The 13,206-nt window shown below is 47.3% G+C and overlaps 1 protein-coding gene across 1 annotated transcript in view; it reads left to right on the top strand.

Annotated features, from left to right (window-relative positions):
* The first annotated feature begins 11,576 nt into the window (after nucleotides 1-11,576).
* The window catches only part of ZNF385B (zinc finger protein 385B), a 334,199-nt gene continuing 332,569 nt past the window's right edge, over nucleotides 11,577-13,206 (top strand). Inside the window, exon 1 of the mRNA XM_090045311.1 lies at nucleotides 11,577-11,654. The gene's annotated coding sequence lies outside the window, so the exon portion shown is untranslated. The remainder of the gene's footprint in view (nucleotides 11,655-13,206) is intronic.

Below are 13,206 nucleotides of genomic sequence, written 5' to 3' on the forward strand. Positions count from 1 at the left end.
GCAATCCTGGGTGTTCTCCTCAGTGCAAATTCAGTGGTATCTGAGGGCTTGGCTGTATATCCCAGCTTTCTCGGTGTGTTTAGGGTGATTGCTGGTTCTCTGCAGATATGTATGTTGGTCTGTGGATTTCTTGTATAACGTGGTCTGTATTTTACCATTATATTTATTAGTGATATTTTTGTTTGATTTGCAAAACCTTTTTATGAGAACTTTCTGAATAGTAAATTGGACCCAAAGATTGATAGGGAGGTGGCTTACAAGGTAGCAAGAAAGAAAGAAGTATACAGTTAGGGATTATGTGAATTATGTAAATAATTTAGCATCTAAGAGGGAAGCAGTTCTTTTTAAGAGAGAGCCAAAAATATTATTTATCTTTCACTTTGTTTGTATACTTCATTTAAGCCATATACAATTATCTATCTGCCATTACATCTCCCTGCAGGAGGCTGATGGCTAGTATCCCTGAAGTGTAATTTTATGAATCTACTAGACACAAATATTTATTCTGAAGCATGTAAAGTTTTACAGACCAGGGGTTCTCAATCTTCTCATCTTAACAAAGAAAATGTCTTAAAGAAACATGCCCCTCCATTGCAGACCTACTCCTACTACCATCAATTTTGATGACAGCTACAGTTGCTTATATAGAAAAGGAATATGAAGAACACATATTAATATTTTTAGTTCCTTGTAAAGTAGTTTTGAAGCTGGAAGTAAAGAGAAAGCCACAAAAGTTAAGGAGAAATTTCTGAGCCACTGTTTAGGTACCATTACTCTAAACTCCCACAGAACTTTGACTCTAGAGGAACCACTGGTGAAGTTCAAGGTGTCAATGCATCAGGTCTTAAGTAAGAGAATATCAAATTTTCAAATACTAGACATTTCCAATATAAAGCTGGTTTCAGACCCATTGGAAATCTCCTTTTTCAACAGATTTAGTTATGTGTCTTATATAGAATCCTACCATCCTTTGGGTGGTGAGGTTGAAGGCTGCCCACACTAAAACATTCCCAACTTCATTGGGCTGGAATTGACACAGTTTCAGCGCTGGAAGTGTTGGGATTTTTACTACAAGGTCATCTAATCAGATGACAAAAATAAAAAGTTCTAAGGATATTATACAAATATATGCCTGCATTAATACTTCCTCTCCAAGCCTTTCAGGTTCAGTGATTCCTTCAAAACACATGGTTATAATTTGGTTTTCATGACTCATTTAGAGGGGAGTTAGTGGTTTGTAAAGTCCCCACAAGGCCCTTTAGATGCCACACTAAAGAAGGAAAGGCAATTTAAACCTTGAAAATGTTCTGCCACAAATCATAAAATAAATTATTAAACACCTTATAACAAAGATGTTTAAAATCACATCCTACAGAAGGCAGGTCATCTAATATATTTGTACTTCAGTTCATATTTGAACTCTAATAGTGCTTCTGTTTCACTTACAACACCTTGACTTTTGTATGAAGCACATTCTTGTAGAAGTGATATTTTCAAGGATTGGTTAATTATTTTTGTGAAAGCTGCATTGTTTGTTACTTGCACAATTCAGAGATTGCTTTACAAACCTAGACAACTAGTGAGAACTTGAACATCTGGGTTCAAAAAACAAACAAAAAAAACCCCAACAAAAAACCCTCAATAAACTTAAATAGAAGGGGGAACAAAAAGAAATGTGTAAATGTTTTCTTAACTTCAGAAACAGTTATGGTGCTTTTGGTATTTGAATTCCCTGATGTTCAAAAAAGTATTGATGCAAGTTATTGTGATCTATAGCCACAATTTGCCATGAGGCAAAACTTGTTTCCTAGGACAGTTTTCTTTTCTTTCCTTCTAGTTGAGTGACATCTGAAAAATGTCATTTGCCTTGGCTCTGGCTCACTGTGCTGTAGTTTGGGTGCGTCTACACATCCCCATGCTTTAGTACTTCCTTTTGGAAGTAGTAAAATACAGCACAGTACAGATGGTTACTACACCATGCACATGGTGCATGGCGCACAGTTACATTTGGAGCATGCTGCTATGGTGAAGTAGCTGGTGATCACATGTAGACCTGCATGATCACTACGCTGCCATAGAATGCTATATGGCAACATAGAGCATTGCTATGTCACTGTAGGGAGATGTGTAAATGCGCCAGTTTTGAAACTTTGTAATTACCATGGATGTTTCTGGGTACTCTGCAATCCTGTCACTCACACATGGTGTTAGTCTGGTATTCTTTGGCAATGGAGGATTGGGGCACTGCAAATATTACTCATAATTTTACATGTATATATAAATTTAATTAATTAAACTTGCCAGAGTTTGAGTACATCTTGCTTTGGACTTATATGTATGTAACAGAATCTAGTCTGAATACATTTCCCCACTATTTTTACAGGACACGGCAGAGTCAGGAGAAAAAGCCTGATTTCACTCTTGTATTGTGTTTCTCTTCTCTTGTCTACTGTTTATCAGACAGAAGACTATTAGCCAGAATTTGGTATGAAAAATTAAGGCAGTCTATGCATAGTGCACAAGGGAAATATGTTGGGGTACATGCTGATGCAACATTTAGAGTGACCTAAGTAGAATTAGGTAGATCTAAGCACCGATCTGTGCAGACATTTGGGTAGGTTAAATTGAGAAAAATATGGCCAGCCCAATTTAAATTAGTTCACCTGAGGAGGTGAACTTAGATCAAGAAAATGTTAGCCTAATCTATCAAATGTCCACCAACATTTGGAGTGTAGCCTTCAAGCTGAGAAAGCTCAGATGTTCGCCCCACTCTTGGCTGGGTTCTTCCTACTCGTCCCTCCCCACCACGCTGGCCCTGACCAGGTTATTTTTAGTCCTTCAAACTCTCTACCCCCAGGCAGACAACTTTCCCGTGGACCCAATAGCATCTACCACCCCTCCCTCATCCAAGTTACTTATACCAGGTTCCTGGCATGGTTCCCTACACTGGCAAACATGTGCACAAGCCACTCCTAATCTGCAATCATACAATTTAAAGCAAGCTGCGTAATCCTAGACCAGATGTGGTGAATGGCTGCATGTACCTTTGGTGAGAAGCACACCCCCATCTAGTAGGACAATTAGCTACTTACCTTAGGTGTCTATTCACAAATGCATAGAGCCTGGGAAATGAGCAAAAGGAATGGGAAGTCCTTGTACAGTCAAGGAACTATGACATAATTGGAATAACAGAGACTTGGTGCGATAGTTCACATGATTGGAGTACTGCCATGGATAAGTATAAACTGTTCAAGAAGGACAGGAAGGGGAGAAGAAGAGCAGGAGTTGCTCATTATGAAAAAGAGCTGTATGATTGCTCAGTGCTCCAGTATGAAACTGGAGATAGGCTTGTTGAAAATCTCTGGGTTAAGGTTGGAGGGAAAAATAACTGGGGTGATGTCATGGTGGGTATGTGCTATAGACCACCAAAAAAGGGGTGGACAAGGCTTTCTTCAAACAGCTAGTGGAAGTTTCCCAATCACAGTCCCTGGTTTCTCATGGGGGACTTCAATCACCTGGACAGTTGCTGGGAGGGCAATAAATATAGGTGGTAGAAGGCTGGAGCTAACAGGGCTTAGCCCCTCCAAAATTAATTTTGTGGCAGCTGGCAACAGCACCACCACCACACCCTGCTGCTACAGTGCTGCGCCTAGTGCCCCTGCTGTGCGCTTTGCTGCCGCTACATGTACAGCACCAGTGTGCAACAGCCCTCACAACAACCCTGCAGGAGGGAGGGGTGGGGGTCAGGCGGGTGCACCCCACAGTGCCTGTCCCTCTCCCCCCAGTAATATTCTTTCCTGCTGCTTATGGCAATACAGCAGTACACAGGAAATCCAGGAAGTTTTTGGAGAATGCTGGGTACAACTTCCTGCTGAAAGTGCTGGAGCGGCCAACTAGAGGCCATGCTCTTCTTGACCTGCTGGTCACAAACAGGAAAAAAATGGTGTGGAATGTAAACATGGATGCCAGCTTGGGCAACAGCAACTATGAGATGACTGAGTTCAAGATCCTGAGAAAAGGAAGAGCAGCAGAGTAAAGAACCTGGAATCAGAAACACAGACTTCAGCTTGCTCAGGGTACTTGATGGGCAGGATCCACTGGGAGGCCAGTCTGAGGGGGAAAGAAGTCCAGGAGAGCTGGTTATACTTTAAAGAAACCTTACTGAGGGCACAGTAGGGCAGGAAGACTAACAAGTATGGCAGAAGACCAGCTTCGCTTAGCTGGGAAATCGTCAGTGACCTAAAATACAAAAAGGAAGCTTACAAGAAGTGCAAACTTGGACAAATGAATAGGGAGGCGTATAAGAGCATTGCTTGGGAATGCAGGGATGAAATTAGGCTAAAGCTCAATTAGAGTTTCCGCTAGCAAAGAATGTAAAGGATAACAAGGGTTTCTACAACTATGTCAGCAAGAGGAAGATGATCAGGGAAAGTGTGGGTACCTTACTAAATGGGGGAGGCCACCTGGTAACAGATGACATAGAAAAGTACTCAATGAATATTTTACCTCAGTTTTCACAGGCAACGTCAGCTCCCAGAATACTGCACCTGGCAGCACAGTTTGGGGAGGAAGTAAGCAGCCAAGAGTGGCAAAAGAACAGGTTAGGGGCTATTTAGAAAAGCTGGATGTGTACAGGTCCATGTGATCAGATGCAAGACATCCAAGGGTACTCAGGGAGCTGGCTCTAGCTATCATCTTTGAAAACTTGTGGCAATTGGGAGCAGTCCTGGATGATTGCAAAAGGGTAAATATATACTGGCCATCTTTAAGAAAGGTAAGAAGAAGGATCCAGGGAGCTACACACCAGTCAGCTTCACCTTAGCCCCTGGAAAAATCATGAAGCAGGTCCTTAAGGAAGCCATTTCTAAGCACTTGGAGGACAAAGTGGTTATTAGGAACAGTCACCATGGATTCACCAAGGGCAAACCATGCCTGACAAACCTCATTGCCTTCTATGATAAAATGACTGGCTCTGGATCTGTGGAGACCACTGGATGTGATATACCTTGACATTAGCAAGGCTTTTGATAATCTCCCACAACATTTTTGCAAGAAACCTAAGCAAGCATGGGTTGGAAGAATAATCTGTAAGGTGGATAGAAAACCGGTGGATTGTCAGGGTCAAAGAGTAGTAATCAATGGCTTGATGTCTAGTTGGCAGCCAGTATCTAGTAGAGTGCCCTAGGGGTTGGTCCTGGGACCAGTTTTGTCCACTATCATCATCAACAATTTGGAAGCTGGCATAGAGTGCACACTCAGCAAGTTTGCAGATGACATCAAGCTGTGAGGAGCAGTACATATGCTGGAGGCATGAACAACGTGTGCCTTTGGAAGCTGGGGGGTTATGGCAACCACCTGCAAGTGGTGGCAGTGGTGTCAGCGGTAGGGGCGTGGTGGCGGTAAGTGGGGACTACCTTCAGGAGCCCATGGTGATGTCAGCAGCAAGGGTGGGCTGAACGAGGACTGCCCACAGGCAGCCATGGCAGTGTCAGTGATGATGGGAGGGGGAGTCAGGTGGCAAGTGGGGGCCACCCACCACTGCTGGCAGCTGCATCACCAGTGAGCAGGGGGCAGTGACCACCTGCAGAAGCCAGTGGCAGCTTCAGCAGTGGCCAATCTCGGTGGGGGCATGTGCCCCCCCCCCCCACGTGACACCTATGGCTAAAGGGTAGGGCTAAAATTCAGAACGACCTAGACAAATTGGAGGATTGAACCAAAAGAAATCTCATGAGGTTCAATCAAGACAAATGCAAAGTTCTGCACTTAGGACGGAACAATTCCACACACTGCTCCAGGCTCAGGGCTGACTGGCTGGGCACCTAGGATGGAACAATCCCCTGCACTAGTACAAGCTGAGGCAGGGGCAATGCACAGGGGGTGCATATGGGTGCATGTGCACCCCCTAAGTGTGACAGTACACCGCCTACAAAAAGTCACAGCTCGCCACCCTGCCTCCACCACTGCCGGCGGCATCTGTTGGTGGTCTGTGATCCCCACTGACTGCCGCTGATGCTGCTGGCAGCAGCTGCAGGTGGCTTCCGACCCTTGGTTGGTGCTCACCACATCCCCCCCCACTGATGACAGTGCCGGCGGTATCTGCGGGAGCTCCCCCGCTTACTGCCACCATACTGGCAGCACAGCCATGCTCCCCCAGCCGCTGGGGATACATGTCATTCATGGGCTGGAGACTGACTGGCTAAGCAGCAGCTCTACAGAAGAGGACCTGGGGGATACAGTGGATAAGAAGCTGAATATGAGCCAGCAGTGTGCCCTTATTGTGAAGAAGGCTAACGACATGAAAGGCTGCATTAGTAGGAGCATTGCCAGAATACTGAGGGAAGTGATTGATGGATTGATTGATTATTCCCCTCTATTCGGCCACATCTGGAGTACTGTGTCCAGTTTTGGGCCCCCCACTACAGAAATGATACAGACAAACTGAGGAGAGTCCAGCAGAAGGCAACAAAAATAGGTATGGGACTGGGACAGATGACCTATAAGTAAAGGCTGAGGGAACAGGGCTTATGTAGTCTGGAGAAGAGAAGACAGGAAGAATGTAATAGCAACCTTTAACTACATAAAGGACAGTTCCAAAGAGGCTGGAGCTAGACTGGGGTGGGGCAATTCTTTCTGCTGGAGGGCTGCTTAAGGAGTTTTGGTGAGCTGTGGAGGGTCTCATGGGTAGCCCTGGCCCTTGACGGTTGCCTTGCCCCGGTTGCCATATTGGGACCAGAAGTCCCACCCCCTAACCCTTGACCCTTCCTACTGGAAGTCTCTCCCCTTTTCCCCTGAAAATACTCCTTTTGGGAGGGAAGGGTTGCCATCTTGTAACCGGAAAAAAAAACAAATCATATACTAAAAGTCAAACTAGGGTTACCATATTTCCATGTCCAAAAAGGAGGACACCTGTCACATGAGGGGTGGGGTATGACTGTGGGGGGACAGTGACATGCCAGTGCCCTGCTCCTGCCAATTCTAAGGTTTAGCAAAGAAATCTCCCTGTTTCCCCTCACTACCAAACCACAGTGCCCCCCCATCCCTGCTGCTGCCCCTCACTCCCAACCCACTGATCCCAGCCCCGCCAGTGCCCCTCATTCCCAAGCCTCAGTACCCTGCCCCCTGGGCAGTAACCCCTGCACTCCCAACCCACAGTCCCCTGCCCTCCCCATGCCCTTCACTCCTGACCCGCAGCCACCTGGTCTCCCAGTCCTGCTGGAGGGGCCCCAGGTGTCCCTGTCCTAAGCAAGCTAGAGCGTGGTGGCTCCAATTTATGCAGGTGGTGACAGAGTGTGTTGGGCCCCAGCACAGACTGGAGGGAAGAGGAGGGGCGGCTTGTCCCTTGGGATGGGGCTGCTGCGCTGGAAACCATGAACCCCCTCCCCCCCTCTTTCTTCCCCTCCCCAGGCGGCATCTCTTTGGCTGCTTGGTCCCTGTGAGCACAGGCACTGACCCCTGTGCTACCAGTGGGCCACAGAGTTCCCTGCTACTCTCAGAGGGTCCTCACCCCTTTCCCCTGCTGGAGGAGCAGGGAGTCCTCTCCCCCTGAACTGCCCTGACCAAATGTCCAGGATTTTGCTTTGCTCAGGTGGTGGGAGCAGTGGAGGACAATCAGAGGCAGCAGAAGCAGCACATGGGTCTGTGTGTGCCTCCACAGCTGCAGGCAGGTACATCTGTGTTTCCTGCTGCATCCAGTAGCCCTCCCTCTGCTCCCACCAGTGGAACAAAGCAAAATCCTGGACACTTCGTAAGATTTTAAAAACTCCCCGCATCTGGATGGAGATGAGGGCTCAAAAAGAGGACATGTCCAGGAAAACCCAGATGTATGGTAACCCTATCAAAAACCTAGTATAACATACTTTAATTTTATTATGAAAATATTTGTCATTATTTGTGTTTGCATACTGTATGTAGAGGTGATTGCATACTAACTAAAAAATAAAGTCTTATTCCTCTATATTGTTGGGGAGGCTGGGGGTGTGGGTGTGTGTGTGTGTGTGTGTGTGTGTGTGTGTGTGTGTGTGGTGAGGTGTGGAGTGTGTATGATGGAGGTGTGGGGGGGCTGTGTGTGGGAGGCATAGGGTGTGATGGGGTGTGTATATGTGGGGGGTTGTGGGGACCCCCCACAAACTCCCCCACATGACTTGTAGACCCTGCTTCCAGTAACCGCAGGTGGGGATGTTCGGGGCAGTCACAGTGCCCCTGGTGACTTCAGCAGTGGTAGCAGCAGCTCCATCTGGAAGCTGGTGCTGGCTGGGCTGGGCCCTTCGGCCCATGGGAGTGGGAGCAAGGTGCAGTAGGTATGGGCGTCTGGTGCCTCCTGAGTTGGCGGGGATACTTGCCCCGCTCCAGCGGCCAGTCAGTGACATGGCGGGGGAGGTGGCCGATTGTGCCAACTGGGGTGGGAGGGGGTGTTCCTTCTATGGCCAATCACACCAATATGGAAATATCAGAAGCATACCCGTGGTACTTCTGGGCTGGTGCAACTGGCTGCAGGGGAACCACCCCTCCCCCCCCTCCGGTCATCACGATCAGCCATGGCGGGACCATGGGAATTGCTTCTCCTGGCACCCCTATTCCTTGGCCGGTGTTTTCTCTCACCTCCCCCCTCCCCATTGCCTAAATGGGGAACGCTGCTGTCAGAAAGTGTACCAGGGCTCTCAGGGGGTGCACCCCCTATGCTTTGCCACTGGCAGTAGGGTATGTTGCGGGGGAAGGGGGGGTGTACATGGGTGTCTTGCTCCCACCCTTGTGAGTGGAAGGGCTGGGCAGGGTACAATTCCCTGTTGGGTGCCTGCAGCCCAGATGAAAGTGCCTGGTGGGTTGGATCTGGCCTGTGGACTATATTTTGCCTACCCCTGAGCTAGACTGTTCTCATTGGTGGTAGATGACAGAACAAGGATCAATGGTTTCAAGTTGCAGCAAGGGAAGTGTAGGTTAAATACTAGGGAAAAGTTTCTCAGTAGGAGGGTAGTAAACACTAGAATAGGTTACCCATAGAGGTTGTAAAATCTCTACTCTTGAAGGTTTTTAAGACCCAAGTAAATAAAACCTTGCCTGGGATGCTCCAGTTGGGGATGGTCCTGCTTTGAGCAGGGGGTTGGACTAGACAACCTTTTGAGGCCCCTTGTAACTCTACTTTGCAATGATTCTATGAACTATCTTTGAGTTGCTCAGATTCTTACCAGGCTTCTCTGCTTCTTCCCTATTTTATGGCAACCCTCAGCTGCTAGCTGACCCCCTGCCCCTCTCCCACTTTGAATGCTGGAATATCAAAGTATCTATATATATAAAGGGCTTAGTCTGTCTGTCTGTGTCTGTCTGCCCATAATGCTCTTTAAATGCAAATAGCTTGAAAACTGTAAGAGAGAACATTTGTGTCTCCAGAGAGATTTCTTTGCTAAACCTTAGCATTTGTTTAGTGAACATGTCAGGATGATCCCAACTTCCAGAACTGGGAAAAAGTCAGGGGCCAGGGCTGTTTCTACTGAACTCCTGGGAGGGCACCAGGTGTCCAACGCAGTGGGGAGGGCAGAGGGAAGGGCCAGCTCAGGAGAAGCAGGAGCTGGGCAGAGGCATGAGGCAGTGGGCAGTGGTAGCCCCATCCCGAGTCCTGAAGGGAAGGTGGCACTGAGGAAGCCCTGGGGTGTAGGTGGCTGTTGCGAGGTGCAGAGCTTGCCTGACCTTGCCCTTGTCCTAGCCCTTGCCCAGCAAAGAGGTGCGCAGGCAGTGGACGGGCATGCCTCTAGCCTGCTGGATGAGAGCAAATGCAGAAAGGGATTGGTATCTTCAAATGTTCAGCCTATTTTATTTAAGTTTTATAAATATTCAATTTATTTAATAAATCTAAAAAGTAAAATCTATCTGTTTTTGTTATTTGAAATTCATCCGTCATTCTTGATGGGCAATTCACTAGTATGGGATAAACAGCTAAATATAAGGACTCTAGCTGGGGTCTCAGGTAGAGAAAGAATATACCCCTTTTTCTCTGCCTAGCTAAGTCTTAGCTGCTACAAGGCTATGTCTAGGACCCCAAGGGCTGTAGTCACCTTTGATATTTAGGTTTAATGTTTAAAATTGTATTTCCTACTTTCCTGGCTGCAAAGAATAGCTTGAAAAAGTCTGCCTGAGTCTGCAACTAATTGCTGCCATATATTCCTTAATCCTTTTCAGGCTGAAATTTGCTGTCGTAGGAATGAGGCCGAAGTGATACGAGGAAACTGTCTCTTTTTTGGAAAGTTCCAAGGCCCTGCTTGAGTCAGGATAGTGTGAGCAGTGGCGAGTCTGGCCTTTGTGGAGCAAAACTGACTGGATTTGGTAAAATACAGCCCCCGGGGGCCTCTGTAGTAAGGGATGAAACTGGTGTACCCTGCCTGGTCCTGGGGACCTTGCAGAACAGCTGCAGGGGCCTTGGGCAGCGCTGTGTTTCCTTCACCTGAGGACGGTGGTCTTCAAAACAAAGAGGAAGGGCCGTTGGTCGTAGCTGTGTCAGTCTAAGAACACAGGGAGGCAAGGTTCTTTGGGTAGATGTGACAGCTTTTATTAGACCAACTAAACCGTTGGAAACAACCAGCTATTTTTCCAGCTATTTAGTTGGTCTAATGGGGACCAACAAAAGCCACTTCCACATAGTGATCCCTGGTAACGTGTCGAACGGCCAAGAGCTCCGGAATCGACAAAAATGCCAAAGCACACAAAGATAAAGATACGGGCACTGTTTTCATTGTACGAAAGAAAGAAGTTGGTCTAATAAAAGATAACACATCTACCTGAAAAACATTATTATTATTAACAGTAGCACTATTGCTACTATAATCTTTATTAACGTTATTATTGACACTGTTGCTATTATAATTATTAACATTATTATTAATATTTGCTATTATAATTATCAATAGTATTACCCCACCCTATTATTATAATAATTATTAATATTTTATCTACCCTATTACTATTATTATTAACATTGTTATTCGATTCACACTGTTGCTATTATAATTATTATTAACATTATTATCCACATTATTGCTATTATAATTATTATTAACATTATTATTCACACTGTTGCTATTATAATTATTTACTGTTATCCACACTATTGCTGCTATTATTTTTATCCACACTATTATTATAATTATTAATATTGTTATCCACACTATTGCTATTATAATTATTATTAACATCATTATCCACACTTGCTGTTATGATTATTAGCATTATTATCCACGCTATTGCTATTATAATTATGAACATGCCGTCTCTTACTGTTGCTATTCTTATTGACATTATTGTCCTCACTGTTATAGCAATTGCTGTCATTACTACTAACATTCTTGTCATCGTTATTGTTACAGCATTTGCTCCTGTTCTCAATAGTAATTACCCTTACTTGGCATTATTCACGACTAAGAACCGGCACCAGCGGCGGCTGTGACCTCCCCCGCGTGCCAGCTGTGCGCGCGGGGCGGGGCGGGGCGGGGCGGGGCGGACACCTGGCGATCGCGCCCCTCGCACCTGGGCGGCGGCGGTGGCGGCGCGCGGGCTCGGGCCGGGCGGGACGCATGCGCCCAGGAGCCCGGGGCCGCGCCGCGCTGGGGGCCGGCCGCCGCGCCGCGAGGGCGGGAGTCGGGAGCCGCGCGGAGCCGGCGGCGGGCGAGGTAAGGAGCGGCTGGAAGCCCCTGGGCTGCCCCCGCAAAGTTTCTCGGTGCCGACGCGGCGGGAGGCCCCGAGCTGCGGGCGTCGGGGCAGCTGGCGGGAGGGACCCCGTCCTGCTTCGCTGCTTCCTTCTGGTGGGTCAGCGCCCCGCCCCAACCTGTGTGGAGCTCCCTGGGGCTCCGGAGCCAGCTCGGAGGCGCCGCAGCGCAGGGCGAGGTGGGCGCCTGCAGCCGGCAGGACACGCGCGCCCCCTCATCTTTCGGTGCGGGGTCCCGCCACCCCGCTTTGCTTGAAGGCTCCCTGTAATGCGGCTCGCCTCAGGCGTGGCACTGAGCCTTTCCGGCTCCCTTGCAGGCTTTGGGAAAGGGGGATTGGTGTCCCTGGCAAAGGGGCCAGCGGAGGAGGAATTAACCTACATACTGTCAAGTGCAAGTGCATCCCCGCCCCATGCCGGAGACGGGCTTAGCTGGTGCTTTTCTCTTTTGCCCTGGGAGGCCTTGGGTCCCGGCTTAGTTTTCCAAGCTCCCGCTCCTGCTGGTGGCCGGCTTGCGGCCCAGATGGACCTTTCCGAGGTCTCTGCCCATACACCTGGCATCTGGGTTCGGATTAGGGGGGAGCCCCATCATAAGTTTTGAAAATCATAACGGGGGGAGGTTTATTTGGCCATCATGATGGGCAGCCCAATTTTTTTTGCAGACCCCCTCAAGTGTAATTTGAATCCTGCCTGGGATAGTAGCAGCTCAGCACCACTGCTGCATAAAGGAATGTGAAAAGCCTGCCCCTGTTTTCCTGTTAATGCTCTTTTTTGGAGGGAGAGATGGAGGGAGAAGAAACCTTGTTCAGAGAGACGTGTCACTGTGCCTCAAGCGGTCGGTCGGGTGACTGGTGGCTGATCCTTGACTGAAGTGAAAAGGCTGGTCTGTGTGGGGACAAGGAATGCTCTTTAAAAATGTACGACTATTCAAAAGACTACACTGTGCTTCAAAAACCAAAGGAACCGGCTGTCACTAGTTTCCCTGTGATAAGGGGGACTTTGGAGTCCCCTAGCACAATAATTCTAGTTAGTGTAAATGCAGGTGATGTCTCTATGTAACAAAGGGAGCGCTGGCAGTTAAAAGGAATCGGTGCAACAGAAACAGTTCAATAAAACATATTTTGTGTGGAAATTCTTTAAAAGAAGCTGTTGGATAACTGTAGAAATGTATTTGTTAAATTTGCCAGTTGATGCACATTTTATTTCTAATTCACTTTGCTGCTTCTGTGATTTATTTCACAAATGTTAGGTTCTGTCAGCTATTAAAAAGAATTTGCAAGTTTTAGTACTGTTGAATAGTCATGGGAAAAGTGATTTAGCTTTTAAAATTAGTGGGTTGACAAGGATGCTTTCCTATAAACATGATGGAGATGTAGAGACACTTTCCTGTCACCGTTGTGGTTGAATAACATCCTTATTTAAAATGTAGTGAGATCTTCAGGGAATCAGCTGATGAAATGCCCAAATTGCTGGTGAGAGAGGAAGTGCTGGGATTCCTATATATATGCGCCAGTCTCTGG

Source organism: Crocodylus siamensis, chromosome 4 (assembly GCF_052110815.1).
Source record: "Crocodylus siamensis isolate JL-2025a chromosome 4, ASM5211081v1, whole genome shotgun sequence".
Classification (NCBI taxonomy): domain Eukaryota; kingdom Metazoa; phylum Chordata; order Crocodylia; family Crocodylidae; genus Crocodylus; species Crocodylus siamensis.